Below are 18,854 nucleotides of genomic sequence, written 5' to 3'. Positions count from 1 at the left end.
TCTTATAAGGATGAAAACTACAAGAGAAAAACTCGAGAAATATCTAACGCTTGGAAACAGGTTCACCGAATGAAAAGATTTACCATAGGAGCGATGGCAACTTCAGAATATTATGGGTGGTGGAGTAAAAGAGTCAATGACAACATCCCTAAGCCGAGGGAAGATTGCGTTCAGTCTATAGAAGAGCATCTACAAGTAGTTCCGTCAGAATTAGAGATCATCAAACGAGACTTTGAGAAAAGAAATTCTGAGTTGGGAAAGAGGATAGAACAGTTAGAAGAAGAAAGAGTGCATTTGGGATTAGACATCGATATCCACAAGCTAGAAGCCGAGAAATTAAGGAAGGGAAAGAACAAAGCTGAAGAGGATTTGGATAGTCTAAAAACAGATTACAAGAAGCTGCGATTGTCGATGAGAGCTGTCGGTCTGGGCAAAACGTCAGAGCAGTGGCGACAAGAGATCAATGAGGAAAAGAATAGGGCCGATCAGTGGGAAAAGAAATTTCAAGATGCTCGAGCTCGAGAAAACGCTTTGGAAAGGAGTTTGTTAGAGTGCCGAAATGAGAAGGCAGGATTAAAGGCCAAGGTGACAGAGCTAGAAAAGTCACTTCACTCGTACCGTAGTCGCAACTCCATGATCGAATTAAGAGCAAGCTTAAATAAGATCGAAGAACTGAAGGAAAAGGTAGAGGAGCTTGAGGACGCATTACACAATTCTGAGCTACGAATGGAGCTTCTTGAGAGGAGTAATGATCAATGGCAAGAGCAATTCCATCATTCTCAAAGGCAGATTAGAGACAGAGATTACGTTATGGGCGAAGCTGTGACTCAAGTGCGGGAAGTGGCTGATCATCTGCAAACATTAGCAGTTCAGGCCGATGTATTGAGTTTAAAATATGAGTCAGAATCAAGCCGAGGTCGAGATTTAGCTTGGCTTCTTAGGAAGGTTAAGGCCTTGGGTATAAAGGCGAAGTCGTATATGTAATTTATTTTATGTAAAGAAATTTGCTTTCTAGTTGAGTTTTCTAATGAAATTGAATTCGAATCAATGCCTCTTTTTGCATTCATTTCATACATTTGCATTACATCATATGCAGTAAGTTTCATAAAATGACCCTAATAAAATTAAATTATGACAGTTACCCTGGAAACCAACAAAAATCTAATCAAATATCACTACGGTACTCGTCGCCAAACAAAAGTAATGGATCAAAGGATGGAAAGATTGGAACAGTTGCAACGAGAGATGCAAGATCAGATGCATGAACGACTGGAAAAAATCCAGCAGGACATGTTAGAATCCCAGAACACTGTGATGAACCAATTAAAGCAGTTATTGGCTGGAGGGAATAACAAAGGAAAAGACCCCGTAGTTGATGCTGGGGAGGATCACGATGACCCTGTTTATCCTCCAGGTTTTACCCCAACTAACATCCAAGCACAACCAGAGGTGTACCCACAGAGGATACCGGTTACCATTAGACCTCAATGTCTGGCTAGTGCCTCGGTACCAGTGCATTTTCAAATGGGCTCGGGTTCTAATCCCGGGGATAATCCCACTAATCCTGTGGTCCCGGACCTCGATGACGTGGTAGAAACAGAAAAAACAAGAATGAACCTGCCAAAACAGCTGGAGGACCGATGTAGATGGTTAGAGGAAAAATTTAGAGTCATGGAGAACATCGACTATCATCGCGGGGTTGACGCCAAGGATCTGAGTCTGGTCCCTGATTTAGTACTCCCACCTAAGTTCAAAATGCCGGAATTCGAAAAATATAATGGGACTAGTTGTCCTGAAGCTCATATAACTATGTTCTGTCGAAGAATGACAGGATACGTCAACAATGATCAGCTGTTAATCCACTGCTTCCAGGACAGTTTGATCGGATCTGCAGCCAAATGGTACAACCAACTGAGTCGTGCTAAAGTTAGTTCATGGAGAGACTTGGCGCAAGCTTTTATGAAGCAATACAGTCATGTAACGGATATAACACCCGATCGAATTACGTTACAAAACATGGAGAAAAAGCCTAGCGAGAATTTCAGGCAGTACGCCCAACGATGGAGAGAAGTGGCAACACAAGTCCAGCCACCCCTTTTGGAAAAAGAGGTCACCATGTTGTTTATCAACACTTTGAAAGCCCCGTTCATCAACCACATGTTGGGGAGTGCTACCAAGAGCTTCTCGGATATGGTAATGTCCGGTGAAATGATTGAGAACGCGGTAAGGAGCGGTAAAATCGACACGGGAGAAAGCTTCAAAAGACCAGCCCCAAGGAAAAAGGAGGGCGAAGTAAACAACGTAAGCACATATAGCAAGAGCCATTCAAAACCGATTACCGTTGGCCCTCCAAAAATGATAACCACTAGTCACCAAGCCCCCTCGAGGCAGGAACCCAACACAAGGCCCAACACAAGGACTAACACAGAGAGACTTCAGTTCACGCCCATTCCAATAACATACGGGGAACTGTATCAGAAGTTATTTGATGCACACATAGTATCCCCATTTTATCTCGAGCCCATGCAACCTCCATATCCCAAATGGTATGACACGAATGCCCAATGTGAATACCATGCAGGGATACCAGGACACTCGATTGAGAACTGTACTGGGTTTAAAAAGGCAGTGGAAAGGTTCATTAAGATGGGGATTGTGAAGTTTGACGACCCATTAGGACCCAACGTAGCAGCAAATCCGTTACCAACCATGCTGATAAAGGGGTAAACGCAATAATCGAAGGTGAGAAAAAGAGAATCAAAACCGACATTGCAGAGATAAAAACCCCATTGAGTTGGGTCTGGAGACAAATGGTAGAAGGAGGTCTCATCAAACAAGATTCAAAAGAAAGGCCCGAAGGAACGAAGACGTACTGCGAGTTTCATGCTGAAGAAGACCATGACATTCGAAACTGCACTGAATTCAAGGCCTTGGTGCAAAATCTGATGGACAATAAAGAGCTAGAATTTTATGAAGAGATCAAAGGACTTGAAAATGGAGAAGTTTATGCCTCGGAGGAGGGGCCTACGGGAAAGGCCCCAAATCACCCAGTGGTGATTATTTCAAGGCCAACGAGTACAGGATCCGGAATACAATTGGCGCCAAGGGTCATAATCCAAAAACCTGTAGCCTTTCCTTACAAGGATAGCAAAAAGGTTCCTTGGAATTACGACTGCAATGTGATGATCACGGGAGAGGAGAACCCGATAAATGCTTCAGAAGAGGGTAATGACGCAGGTTTCTATACGCGTAGTGGAAAACGTTACGACCTGGGAAATACAAAAAGGGAACCTATAAAAGGAAAAGCCTTGGCGGTTGAACAAAATAAAACGAAGACGACCGGAATTGAACCGCAAATTAACACACCGGTGACCGAAAATGAGGCTAGAGAATTCCTAAAATTCTTGAAGCATAGGAGTATAGCGTGGTGGAACAATTGCATAAGCAACCCGCTCGCATCTCAGTGCTCGAGTTACTTCTAAGTTCAGAGATACATCGTAATGCGTTGGTAAAAGTGCTAAATGAGACCTATGTCGCTAAAGATATCTCAGTGAACAAATTGGATCGCCTGGTTAACAATATAAATGCCGATAATTTCATCTTCTTCAACGATGATGAGATCCCGCCAGGTGGTATGGGATCTACCAAGGCCTTGCACATACTGCCCGTTGCAAGGGGTGTATACTACCGGCAGTACTCGTGGACAATGGATCGGCCCTGAATGTTTTACCCCTGTCCACATTAAACAGGTTACCTGTGGACAGTTCTCACATAAATCATGTCAAAATATAGTGAGAGCATTTGATGGCACTGAGAGAAAAGTGATGGGGAGAATCGAGATACCTCTATTGATTGGTCCAAATACATATGAGGTAGACTTTTTGGTAATGGATATTAAACCATCTTACAATTGCCTATTGGGGAGGCCTTGGATCCATTCTGCAGGAGCTGTACCATCGTCACTTCACCAAAAGTTAAAATTGGTGATGGAGGGTCGATTGGTGACTATAGGTGCAGAAGAAGACATCATTGCGTCAGTCACCGATGATATGCCATACATAGAGGCTGATAGTGAAGCGATAGAATGCTCATTCCGGTCATTGGAATTCGTAAATGCCACATTTGTCATCGAGATGAGCAAAATCCCAGAGCCTAAGATATCCAAAGCTACGTCAATGAGCTTACAGCTAACGATGGGAAAGGGAGCATTGCCTGGAAGAGGATTGGGAAAATACCTCCAGGGAAGGGTCGGAGTACCGATCCTGGTTAACAAACAGGACCGTTATGGTTTGGGATATAAGCCTAATGCGATGGAAAGGAGGAAAGAGATGAGAGAAAGCAAGAAAAGAGAAGAGCACATTTGAGCGGGATAGAAGTCAAGTGGGGGCCGATAACCTTTCCCCATATATCTAAGACTTTTGTTTCAAGGGGAATTGTCTACCCTGAAGAGAAGGATGAGTTACAGAAGGAAGGATTGAGAGGTTGGACATCAATGCCATATCCGCGGAAGAAAGGGTGGAAAGGAATTTATCAGGCATTCGTCCTTGCGAACCTGGAAGTGTTTTGAATAACTGGACTGCAGAAGAGATCCCTGTAACATTTAGAACTAATTCAGAGTAATATTCAGAACACTTGTTGCCCTAAGCCTGGGGGTGATAAGAATCTTTTGTAAAAGGCACATGTCCAAAATCTAATTTCAGTGAAAACTTATCATTCAGTTTCATCTTGAGCAAATATTCTTTCATTCTTTTCATTCCCTTTATAATCATAGTATGCATACAAGTATTCTTAGATTCTTTTATTTGGGCCTCCATTTGTTCCAATAACAGGTCTTCAGATATCAACGAGATGAGCGACTCTGTTACTAATTCAGAGTCTCTATTTGAGCAAGACATGAGTATAGATAATCCTCAAGATTTTGAAGGTGACCAAGACAGCGTTTTATCTCCGGATTTGTTAAGAATGATGGAAGAAGAAGAAAAACAAATTCTACCCTATAAGGAGTCAGTAGAAGTCGTGATCTTAGAAGAGGGCAGAGAGGTAAAAGTTGGCGCTTGCATTGCCAAGGAAACAAGGCGAGACCTTGTTGAGTTGCTTCAAGAGTTTAAAGATGTCTTCGCATGGTCCTACCAAGATATGCCAGGTTTAAGTACTGATATTGTGGTGCACCGATTGCCTATAAAGGAAGAATGCAAACCAGTCCAACAAAAGCTTCGAAGGATGAGGCCTGATGTCTTGCTAAAAATAAAGGAAGAAGTCAAGAAGCAATTCGATGCTGGTTTCTTACAGGTGGTCAAGTACTCAGAATGGGTAGCCAATATAGTCCCTGTTCCTAAGAAAGATGGGAAGGTGCGAATGTGTGTGGACTACAGAGACTTGAACAAAGCCAGCCCAAAAGATAATTTCCCACTGCCTCATATCGATACCTTGGTAGACAACACGGCCGGATACTCACTGTTCTCTTTCATGGATGGTTTCTCCGGGTACAACCAAATTAAGATGCTTTCTGAAGACAAGGAAAAGACCACATTCATAACGATGTGGGGGACGTTTTGTTATAAAGTGATGCCTTTTGGATTGAAAAATGCGGGAGCAACATATCAGAGAGCCATGGTAGCATTATTCCATGATATGATGCATAAAGAGATAGAAGTTTATGTTGATGACATGATCGCAAAATCCAGAACAGAAAGGGAACACGTGCAAGTTCTGAGAAAACTGTTTCTGAGGTTAAGGAAGTTCCAGCTAAAACTTAACCCAGCCAAGTGTACTTTCGGGGCTAGATCAGGAAAACTGCTAGGATTCTTAGTCAGCGAAAAGGGAATTGAAATTGACCCAGACAAAGTTAAGGCCATACAAGAATTACCTCCGCCAAGTACTCAAAAAGAAGTTCGGGGTTCCTAGGAAGACTGAATTACATCGCTCGATTCATTTCACAATTAACTGAGAAATGTGACCCCATATTCCGCCTTCTTAGGAAACACAATCCAGGTGTATGGGATGAGGAGTGCCAGGAAACTTTCGAAAGAGTTAAACATTACTTGTCCAACGCCCCAGTACTGATGCCACCTTGCCCTGACAAACCACTAATACTATACTTGGCAGTATTTGAGAATTCCATGGGGTGCGTGCTCGGCCAACATGATGAGTCAGGACGAAAAGAAAGAGCGATCTATTATCTCAGTAAGAAGTTCACTGAATGCGAAACGAGATATTCGCCAATTGAAAAATTATGTTGCGCATTGGTTTGGACTACTCGGAGATTGAGACAATACATGTTGTACCATACGACTTGGTTAATCTCAAAGTTAGACCCTCTGAAATACATGATGGAGTCAACTGCTCTAAACGGAAGGATGGCCCGATGGCAAATTCTACTATCTGAATTCGACATAACCTATGTGAATCAAAAGGCTGTAAAAGGGAGCGCGATAGCAGATTTCTAGCAAGTAGAGCCCTGGACGATTATGAGCCTTTGAACTTTGACTTCCCAAATGAGGATCTGATGTATGTGGCAACTACTGAAGCGGCACACAAGAAGGCAATACTTGGAAATTAAATTTTGACGGAGCCTCAAATGCCATGGGCAACGGGATTGGGGCAGTCTTGGTATCTCCAAACGGTGATCATTATCCTTTCACCAGTAAACTAGATTTTGATTGCACAAATAACATGGCGGAATATGAAGCATGTATCATGGGAATCCGCGCGGCTATGGAACGCAAAATCAAGGTACTTGAGGTATATGGGGATTCGGCATTGGTAATTTATCAGCTCAAAGGCGAATGGGAAACAAGAGACCCTAAATTGATTAGTTACCGAAGGATAGTCCTAGAATTGATTGAGGAGTTTGACGACATCACTTTTTGTTATCTCCCACGAGACGAGAATCAGATGGCCGACGCTTTAGCTACATTGGCTTCCATGATCAAAGTAAATAGACCAGAGGATGTGAAGCCTATCCAAATGAGCATTTATGATGCTCCAGCCCACTGTTGTAATATTGACGAGGAAGAAGAAAAGGACGACAACCTTGGTATCAGGACATATTGCGATACGTGAAAAATTGTGAATACCCGAACCAAGCAACTGAGAATGACAAGAGAATGTTGAGGAGGCTGGCCAGTGGTTACGTCTTAGATGGGGAAATCCTGTACAAAAGAGGAAAAGATCAGGTGCTGTTAAGATGTGTAGACGCTGTGGAGCCAAGCAGATCTTGGAAGAAGTCCATGATGGTATTTGTGGAACACACGCTAACGGTTTCACAATGGCCAGACAGATCATGAGATTTGGATATTATTGGTCTACCATGGAAGGAGACTGCATCAAGTATGCTAAGAAGTGCCATAAATGCCAGATTTACGGAGACAAAATTCATGTGCCTCCATCACCTCTTCACGTCATGACTTCCCCATGGCCTTTCTCCATGTGGGGCATGGACGTCATTGGGCCGATATCGCCAAAGGCTTCAAACGGACATCGTTTCATTTTGTAGTGATTGACTACTTTACTAAGTGGGTAGAGGCTACTTCTTACGCCAACGTCACAAAGACAGCTGTCAGCAAGTTTTTAAAGAAGGAAATCATATGTCGGTATGGAATGCCTGAAAGGATCATATCAGACAACGCATTAAATTTGAATAATAGCACGATAGCAGAGGTTTGTAATCAATTCAAGATCAAGCACCACAACTCATCGCCATATCGTCCGAAGATGAATGGTGCGGTGGAGGCAGCCAATAAAAATATCAAAAAGATTGTGGGGAAAATGACTGAGACCTATAGAGATTGGCACGAGAAGTTGCCATTCGCCCTCTATGCTTATCGAACATCCGTCAGGACTTCTACCGGGGCAACACCATTCTCTTTGGTTTATGGATGGAGGCAGTGCTACCAATTGAGGTTGAAATTCCCTCTCTCCGAGTTTTTTCAGAACTAAAGTTAGATGAAGCAGAATGGGTCCAAGCCCGATATGATCAGCTGAACTTGATTGAGAAAGGAGGTTAAGAGCTATCCGTCATGGTCAAATGTACCAGAAACGAATGATGCGAGCTTACAATAAGAAAGTTCGTCCTAGAAACTTCCATGAAGGGGACTTGGTACTGAAGAAGATCCTTCCCATACAAAAGGACTTCAGAGGAAAGTGGATGCCAAACTGGGAGGGACCTTATGTAGTAAAAAAGGCCTTTTCAGGAGGGGCATTAATTTTAACTGGGATGGATGGCAAAAGCTTGCCCAATCCTGTGAATTCAGATTCAGTGAAGAGGTACTTTGCCTAAAAAAAAAAAAAAAAAAAGGGAGAGGCCAAGGCGAAAACCCGCAAAGGGCACCTTGAGACCAAAGGGGTTTTGGATTGAAAACCCAGAAATGGGCAATTCAAATTTTCGATCAAAGACGAGGCATAGAGTAGTTTTGTCTTCTCCGAATTAACAAGAAGGAGAGATGCTACATCTTAGGGCATCAACAAAGTCTTTTAGGATTTCTAAACACAGAGTTTGTGCAGAGGAGCTCATGCTGCGATATCTGGAGCACCTGTTTTTTTATCTTATCTTAGCAAAATTTGCTATTTGTTCATTTAGAGCTCTGCTCTCAATAAAATTCCATCTTATTCATTGTGATAATCTTTTTCATCATATCTCAGCAAAGTTTGCTATCTTGATTGATTTATTCATTTCGAGCTTTGCTCTCAGCAAAATTTTATTTTGTCCATTTTGATAATCTTTCAAGCATTTTTCCTTGAAATAACGATTAATGGATTGACAATACACATGCAGAAGGAGTTCTGCATATTACTCTGAAAGTTTCTAAATAATACGAGGACCTGAAACAGGACTATTGTTTAGAACTAACCAAACCTAAGGGTTGGAAACATTTGAGAAATGATAGTCTAAATAGCGTCTATTTCTTTGGGTTTTCTGTCAAACTGGCTGAACAAGAAGACATCAGTGATAGAACCCTGATGAACAATGAGGAATGACAACCTAAGCATTAAAAATGGATCATTCTCATGACATTCTACAAATATAATACATACACATCTAGTTAGGAGCATTTGATTCATTCTGATCATGTCATCCTAAACACTAGGCATAAATAGGTCCATGAAATGGATTTTACAGGTCATGTTCCCCAGAGAACAGATCAAAGAAACAAATCCTATACCCCTGAAGTTACAGTGGGATAGATTGAAGATAAAGCAGATCTTGTTTTCATGTATTGGCGTGAAGTAGATCGAAGGTAGCAGATCCTATTTTCCTATATTGGTAGGAAGTGGATCGAAGATGCAGATCTTGTCTTCCCATATTGGTGGCGAAGTAGATCGCAGAAAGCAGATCTTGTCTTCATGTATTGGCGTGAAATAGATCGAAGGTAGCAGATCCTATTTCCTATATTGGTAGGAAGTGGATCGAAGATGCAGATCTTGTCTTCCCATATTGGTGGCGAAGTAGATCGCAGAAACAGATCTTGTCTTCATGTATTGGCGTGAAGTAGATCGAAGATATCAGATCCTATCTTCCTATATTGGTAAGAAGTGGATCGAAGATGCAGATCTTGTCTTCCCATATTGGTGGCGAAGTAGATCGAAGAAAGCAGATCTTGTCTTCATGTATTGGCGTGAAGTAGATCGAAGATATCAGATCCTATCTTCCTATATTGGTAGGAAGTGGATCGAAGATGCAGATCTTGTCTTCCCATATTGGTGGCGAAGTAGATCGAAGAAAGCAGATCTTATCTTCATGTATTGGCGTGAAGTAGATCGAAGACAGCAAGTCCTGTCTTCCTATATTGGTAGGAAGTGGATCGACGATGCAGATCTTGTCTTCCCATACTGGTGGTGAAGTAGATCGAAGAAAGCAGACCGACGATGGCGGATTTTACCTCCCTGACTACAGTGGAGTACATTGAAGCCAATAACTCTATCTCCCTGCATTTGGCAGTGGAATAGATTGATCGCATCAAGTCTTATCTCCCTAAGCAGTAGTGGAGCAGACCAAAAACACAAATCTCATCCCCATAGAGTCGTAACAGAGCAAATTGAAGCTTAGATCTTATCTTTATGAAGTTACATTGGAGTAGATCGAAGCTACAAGGCATATGTCAGAAAATGTAGTAGATTGAATATAAAGCTACAAGATGCAGTGGATTGGAAGAAGATTATCTGAACCAGAAGAACACCAATGAAGTCGAGACCCAGCAAGACCAGGCAAAATTGGCCTTTCATCATGTCTTTGCTCCATTCCCGTTACACGACAATGAGCAAAGAGGGGCAGCTGTACAGGCCAATTTTGGGCCATCCCCAAAACCCAATAACTAACCTACCCTAATCCAAAAAAAACCCTAAAGCCCATTAAACAAAACAAGCCCAACTATTTCAAAATTTTTCAGCCGCAACTCAGCCCCAGGTGTGCTGCCGAACCCCTAGGCCAACCATCGGCCACTTACGCACTACCGCCGTTGCCCATACCCTGCTCCACTATAGCGGCGCACTACCCCCTCGTCCACCACGCCCACGACCTGCAACAGAGACAGAAACAACGGCAAAAGCAGCATGCGAGGGATGGGGGCAAAGAATAAACAAAACAGAAACAAAAAAACAAGAGAAATGAATCGGCTTTAAAAAGCCAAAATCAAGAACAACAAGGGGGTTCTTTTTTTTCTTTTTTTCTCTCTTCGGGGATATATATTTTTTACGAACGAATACACAATAGGCAATACAAAAAAAGCAATATTGGAAGGTGATTTCTCCGATCTAAATCTCCTGGGCTTTCTCTTTGTGATTATTTTCTTGCTTTTTTTTATTTCGAGAGTAAATAAAAGAAAAGGGGAACACGAACACAGACGCACACAGAATATACACACACAGAAATATAAAAAAAAGCAATTAAGAATTTGCAAGGGTAATCTCAAGTTTCTTTCGTTCTTTCTTTCTTTTTTTTTCTTTTTTGTTTGGTTTAGATCGTCTTTTAGTAGGTAAATCGACTCCAATGAGATCCCGAATACTTTAAGATACAAAAGTAGGGGAGAGGGGTCATGGGGTGTTGAATCTCTATTTTATGAACTTTCTTCGTTTTTTTTAAAAAAATGTATGAGATTTGAAGTTTTATTTTTTCTCAAGTAAAAAAGAAAAATACTTACTAATTTCCTCAAGGCATGGTCGAATACTTACAACAACAGAATCAGGAATTGTTTTGCGCGCCGCTGGACACCAAATCGATAGAGATTCAGCCGCTTGTAAAAGGAACCCTAGCAAATTTAATTTCAAGGCTGCTGGTTTTTGTTAAAATGGATGGGTATTTGAAAGGAAAGGAAGGGAAAAATGGTTTAAAATGGTCTGAAATACAAAACAGTGCTGCCCATGACCATAAGGGTCCGCGCGTGGGCCCGAATAGAAAAATGGATCTGCGCCATGTTGTGTGAATGGGGAAATTGCGCGCTGAATCCTTCCCTTGCGCACAACCTTCAATTTGCGCCCCAATTTCCCTCCCTTATGTTTTAAAATTTAGCTCGCTAATTCATGCGTTGCTTCACTTTGATCCACGATCCAGTTTAGTATTATGGGCCCAGGATATTTTCACTTTTAATCCTTCCCGTGTTTTAGCGTGTTCCAATTGGTCCTTCTCTTTTATATATTTCTTTTTAAAATTGCCCCTAACCTTTTTTTATTTCGATTTTCATCCCTTTTTTGCTTCTCATCATTATTTTATTTTAATTTCAATATTATTTATACTAATATATTCTATTAACGTTACTATTATTATATTTTTAGTATTTTATTGTTGTTATTCTACTTAATACTAACCTGTATATGTTATGTAGTATTATTAAGGGTTTAATATCATTATTTTGTTAGTATATTTGTATATCACCTATGCATTCTTTAAATATATACATTTACACATATATCCTAAAATTATATTACACATATTTGTTTTATATGTATTTATCTACGTATATTATGTCTCTATTTTAATATATTTACATATAGTAGTTAGATATAGTTCTTATACATTTCCATGTACATATTTCTATACCATCTTATGTATATATTTACCTATGTTTCGTATCTATGAATATATCTTTAATACATATAAGTATATATTTATTATTAATAGATGTTTTCAACATTATTATTATATATATTATGTGAATATTTTAACATTACATTATATATGTATTTATATATATTACGCATATATATATACCCCCTTTTTTAATATTATATTTTTTACACATATATATAGATATACGTACTTATACCTACTTAAATATATTTTTTCACATTTCATAATTCTTATATACTTACATATATTTATGCATATTTTACATCATATACATACTTATATATTTTATACTCTTAAAAATGTTTTTGTATATTGCACATATTTTATAATTCACATACATATATTTTATATTATCACGATTTGTAAATATATAAATACACATTTACATTTTTTATAATATTTACCGATTTTATATATATATACGTACTTATCCATGTTTTCATATTCTGTAATTTATATATATTTCTTATTTTATGGTTTTAAATTATACATGCACATATATATATATATTTTACATAATTGTATTCATTGTCATCGTTGTTATTTGGTGTTTGTTTATTTATCCATGTACACTTGTGCTTTTTCTAAAACGTTAGTTCTATTTATTTATTTGTATGCTTTGTTTATGTAATCGCCTCGTCATTTCATTTTGCCTATTGCATTGTTGTTACTCATTTTACTTTGCTCACCTTGTCGCATTCGTTATTGTTTTGTCAAGCATTGACACTAAACACCAAAAGGAAAATTTTTCTAAATAAGGCAATATTTCGCGTTTGGGAACTCGAGAAAACGTGCCCTAACGTGCTGGGTTTCGATTTCTCGTTTGACTAAATAGCCAAATATCCTCTTAAAGCTTCAAAGTATGGTTTCATTAAACTATAAGGTGATCTTGGTTTCGATGGTTAGAGTATCGTGTCCTAACGTGCTGGATGTGATATTCCTTCGGAACAAGAGAATCTTATGTTTCAATTCATGATATCAGATTTTCTTTTAAGGATCGCATTTTTAAAAAAAACTCTTCAAATTTTTAATTTTCGACACTAAGACACTAATTAATCAACTAGGTACCAATTTTGGGCGTATCGAGGGTGCTAATCCTTCCTCGTGCATAACCGGCTCCCGAACTCATTTTTCTGGATTTCGTAGACCAAAATCGTTGTTTTAATAAAATTAAATCATTTATAAAAAACAACCACTTTTTTGAGGTGACCCGATCACACCTCGTCAAAAAAGGGATTGGTGGCGACTCCCGTTTTCATTTTTTAAATCCAAGTCGACCCCGTTTTCATCCAAAAAAATGGTGTCAACACTATCTGTATCACAAAGTCATATAACTAGCCGAGTCAATCCTATATATAGACTTTGTGTATAGAAACTTGTAGCCATATGCTTTGGTGCTATATCTTTATATTATTCACATCTCTCGAAACCAAATTTTTAGCTGCAAGTTGTTAGCCACCTACGCATAAATAAAAACCCAAAATTTAGTGGTTTTCGTTTGCCATATTATTTAAACCTAAATATAATTTTGCTGACATTTTGGCTACAAAATGACCTACCCGGAGATTCTATGTTTTAAAATATGCATGGATCAAAGGTAACAGTCTTTGCAGAGATATAGGGAGATCAATTCTCAAATTAGATTTCGATAATTTGGTTTCTTATGGGTGTAAGTAAAAGTTGTTAAAGTGTTGTTGACACAAGATGATAAAATCTAAAGGCTTAACATATAGGATTCCGATACAAGTTTAATATAAGGTTAATATACTATTATTTAGTTGTGTTTAGTTTTAATGTTCACTTTAATATCTGAATTTTTTTTTCAATTTGATACTTGAATTTTTGTTCCAGTTAAGTACTTGAGATTGACTTCATTGATACTTGAGTTTTTTTTTTGTTCCAATCTGGTATTTAAATTTAGCTTCAATGTTTATTTTGGAACCTGAGTTTTTTCAATTTGGTACTTGAATTTTGTCTCAGTTAAGTATTTAAATTTATTTTCAATGTTCAATTTAGTACTTGAGCCATTTTTTGTCCTAATTAAGTACTTAGATTTTTTTTATTAGAACACGTTTCAAACAGTCATCGATACAGATAATTTCATTTTGTCTTGATATCAAACTGAATTTTGAAACTAAATTCAAGTAGCATATGGTATATTAACCTTTTTCACATATATATTTATATATATATATATATCCATACATATGTGATCACGTGATAAATAGTATCAACCTTTTTCTTTTGGACACTAAAATTAAATGGTGTTGAAAAGTTATCCATACTGTCAAAGAGCCAACTCTTAGTTGAGACTGAGAGTATCATTAGTAATCACCATAGCTTTATGAGAAAATGAAAAGTGACTTAACCTAAGAGTGGGAAAAAGGACTTTGGAAGTTGTGTGAAAAGAAGGGAAGGATCCGAGAGAATCAATCTTAGTTGGTGAAATTGCTTTAAAGATTTGCCTTAAAATAAAGCTTTAAGAGCTGCATGATCGAGCATAATGAAAATATTAAGGTGAGTTTGGATGGGCGGTGCGTTTACTTCGGTTAGTGTAAAAATAGCGGTGGCGGTAAAATTAGACACTGTAACGATACTGTAAGGTAAGACAAAAAGGAAACTAAACGCACCGTCCATCCAAACTCACCCTTAAAAAGCTATATTCAAAAGTTATTTATGTTTGATTCTTTCCTTCTTCATGTAAGCAAACAATAGAGGAGAAGAGAAAGTCTTTAATATTTTTGTTATCATTAAAATATTGATGATAGGAATTAAATATTGAATGGTTTTAATGGGGCACGAATTGATGTTTAAATCATTTAATGATTTTTTTTATTTTTCGTGTTCTTTTTACAGTTTATGTTCAAAGTTTGTGGCTAATCCTCTCAATAATACTTTCTTCAAATTCAAATTCGAGTCGCCCTTTAAAAATGGCATGTAACTTACTAGCACTAAGAGAAAGAAAAATGATAATTTTAATTGATTCATACATATATTTTAAAGTTATAAAGATAAATTTAGCCCTTAACGTTTACATCTTTTGTCAAATTGACCCTTATTCTTTTTGAGCTAAATTTGATCCTCAACTTTTAAAAAATAGTCGAATTTAACCATCAACCTTTTAAAAAAGTAGAATTGTTGTTTTCAATAGAAATACTCACTAAAATGTTATTTTTTTAAACATGACTAATCACATGTACGTCATGCTATTGTTTTGAATTTTATGACATTTTATAATTTTTGAATATTTTAATAATTTTAAATTATTTTTCGATGTAACATATAAGACAAATAATGTCATGTTAACATGAAGTACACGTGAATCGCCACATGACTTACCATGCCAACATCGTTAAAAAAGTTATGGTTTTAGTCAGTATTTTGTTAAAAAAACAAATTGACACTTTTTTAATAAGTTAATGGTCAATTTTGGCTAAAAAAAAGAGAGAATAAATGTCAAATTCAAAAAAGATGTGAACGTTGAAAGCTAAATTTACCATGACTATATAAAATACAATATTTGAATAGACTTTGTCAATATTCAATGTGAAATTCTTTTCATTATAATAACTTTAATCCTTTTATGAAAGAAAAAACAAGATTAAAGGGTTAGTATCTCGTAGATAATTAATTAAGTTTTTTTTTTTAAATTTCACAATAGAATAAAAACTATCATTTGCGTCATTCATTTAGCTCGTGCTTCTTCAACTAAAAAAAATCACTCTTACTATACCAATAATTATCCAAGATTAGATATCATTAATCAATAAAGAGATTCTTCTTTTTAAGACATATCTAAGGATTATTATCATGTAATTTTTTTTTAACTTCGTAGGTGAGATTAAAACATCATCACGTGCTTAAGTTATTATTAAGAAAAAAATATAAAACGAACAGTTAACAATGTTTAATTCTGCATGTTCCACGCATTGTTATTTGGTCCGGATACGGTATTCGTTCATTGGGAATCAACTCCTGTTCTCACGGCATTTTTTTGTAAAGGATGCGTATCGATATCTCTCCGACCAACACGAGGCTAGAATACCCGCAACTACCCTTCGCGTGAATTGGAAAGCCTTATGGAAATCCGGCTTTTCTGATCTTCCTTTGGAAACTGTGCCGCAACTACCTCCCTCTCCGGATAGAACTGTGTTTTCGGAATATTACAAGGAACTCCAATTGTCCATTGTGTGATCGCATGGATGAAAACATTGACCACCTGTTCCGCACATGCTCTTTCGCCAGAGCTATATGGTTGGTTCTCAATACTCCATCCGGTCGGAATACTTGGGAGTAGCGGATATACGAGAATAGATCCTTCAGTGGTTCAACAATACTTAAAATCTGACCTCTTCCACCAAACATGTACAATGAATGGATCCTAAATATTCTTTGGCAACTATGGAAGCATCGCAACTGAGTTTGTTTCAACAATCAGACTGCTAATCGTATGGCACTGCTCCAAAGTGTACAATGTTGTTCACAACAGTACCAAGTCCTCTTACGATCGGACAAGCCAAATCCCTACATTTAAACCGGCCAAATCGAACAACCTGAACTGGAACTCAACTTTTCCCCAACAATTCACCCTTCTCGATCATACCGGTCTTCATTCACTCCAACACAACACATACTTTTGGGGCAGCAGTACTAATTGTTGGGTATACTCCTGTTCCAACATGCATGTCCACATATTACCAAGGTCATTCAAAACTACACAGCCAGCTACTCCTAGCTCGAATGATCTTACTCAAGCTAAAGCACATTGGGATCCAATTAACTCAACTGCATTGTCCCAACCGAAAATGGTATCCACTATTCCGAGGCAAAGTACTGGTCAGTGGAAGATCGAGCCCATCCATCAGGATATTAAATCGCTTCAGGAAGGAATAAGCTTTGAAATGTCAACCGGAAGGCACATGCTACATCGCAAACTCTATCACCTAGCCTATCGTCGCATAGTTACTCATCCTTTAGGGATTGGGCTAAATAATAATCACTCTATGCAGTTTATGCTTTTGTTATCTTACCAATAAAAAAATTCTGCATGTTGTATCAAAAGAAACTTCACCAAGTAATTATAATAGTTCACATGTACCAAGCTCTTATTTTTTTTATAAATATAATGCCTTAAAAAATCTAGTAATCTTCAAACTATTATGAACTTTAAAGCTTTCTTCTTCATTCGAAACCAAAATCAAAACGAAAATTTAAAATTTTAATTACTTTTAATTACTAAAAGTAATTAAAAATTTAAAAATAGGATGATTTTGTATGCAAATAAATGTTAACGAAAAAAGCTGGCAAAAACATAGGTACACACAGCGAAGAAACCTCTGGCAAACTGCGGGCTTACTTTGTAGCCCGTAAGCCATAAGAATCCTGCAGAATATATATAAAACGACACCGCTTATTTCACTACTGACGAGGAAAAAATAAATTGGCACTACAGGGCCCAACCGGGTTCGAACCGGTGACCTCTTGATCTGCAGTCAAATGCTCTACCACTGAGCTATGGACCCAAGCTGGTATACGAGTTAAAATAATTTATATATAGCAAATGTTAAGCACACTTGACACATGATATATATTTTTTTATGTTTTTTGGTCTCTCTCAAACTTGTTTCTTTGGTTCATCATCGCTAGGGATAACAACATAGAAAGCAATAGGTTCCAATTTCAAAAAATAAAGGAAGCTTGTTGCAAGAAAATATAGCAGTATTTAATTAATAAGCATTGTATCAAATATAACAATATATAACTAATAAGTGTTGGGTGCAATGGTAAGACACGTTTCAATTTTAACGTTGAAAGTTTTAAACTTGAAATGACAGAAGGTCAGTCATAATTTCGAACATGAACTATAAAAAAATAGTAATATATAGTCTAGTACAAACCAACCCCTCCTGTGAAGCTATTAGCTTGTAGAGTTGTAATAAAGAACATAATTATTTTGGATCCAAGATATATATTCAAGGGTAATTCTCCTTCGAGGGTTCTCTTTTTTCTCCGTCGTTTTCTTTATTAAGCTCAAATACTATACTTTCTTCATAATATCCATTTTTTTATTGACATAAGCATCAGAATTCGTCTAAAATACAAATTCTAATAAAGTAAGTACTCTTTAAACTCACGTTTATCTTGTAAATACCCGAACGTATTCACGTTATCTTTAATAATATATTTACAATTAAATATAATAACTAATTGTTGAATTTCTTCATACATGTGAGCTTTTGAGACAAAACTGACGATGAATTTGGATATATTCACGCATGCATCATCCCTCCTAATTTGCATTGTATTATTTTAAAATATTATCACCTTCGAAGTTGAAAATAAAAATATTTAAAAGAAAAATAGGATATCGATTCAATAAACCAATCTTAATTAAATAAAAAATATTTTTAAAATCTGTCAACAATGTGCTTTTCTTTTCTTTTTTCTTTTTAAAAATTGCACTAATATAAGCAAGAGCATAACAAAATCATGGGTTTTTAATTAGTTGGGTAAAATATTGCGGCCTAACTCAGAGCCTGCTATTCCGGTCCAAGCTAGCAGACGCTGGATCTTGGTTTGTCGGTTTTCCAAAGGGACAATATAATTTTTAACCCCTGAACTTAACAGTTAGTTCACTTTAGTATTTATATATATATATATTTGTTCACTTTTAATACCTAAATTTGGCAACTAGATTTATTTTGGTCCCTAAAATTTAGTTTCGTCGAGATTAATGACGTGACTAGTATTCTTGAAACATGATTGGATTGGTCCGTTGAATCGAGATTCGATC

General features: G+C 37.4%; 1 non-coding gene across 1 annotated transcript; it reads right to left on the bottom strand.

Annotated features, from left to right (window-relative positions):
* Positions 1–17,511: 17,511 nt before the first annotated feature.
* Positions 17,512–17,583, bottom strand: TRNAC-GCA (transfer RNA cysteine (anticodon GCA)). Its single transcript has one exon. It is a non-coding gene; the product is annotated as a tRNA-Cys (tRNA).
* Positions 17,584–18,854: the final 1,271 nt, after the last annotated feature.

Source organism: Gossypium hirsutum, chromosome D03 (genome assembly GCF_007990345.1).
Source record: "Gossypium hirsutum isolate 1008001.06 chromosome D03, Gossypium_hirsutum_v2.1, whole genome shotgun sequence".
NCBI lineage: Eukaryota > Viridiplantae > Streptophyta > Magnoliopsida > Malvales > Malvaceae > Gossypium > Gossypium hirsutum.
Note: the sequence above shows the minus strand (reverse complement) of the source record. Positions and strands in the feature narration are given on the sequence as shown.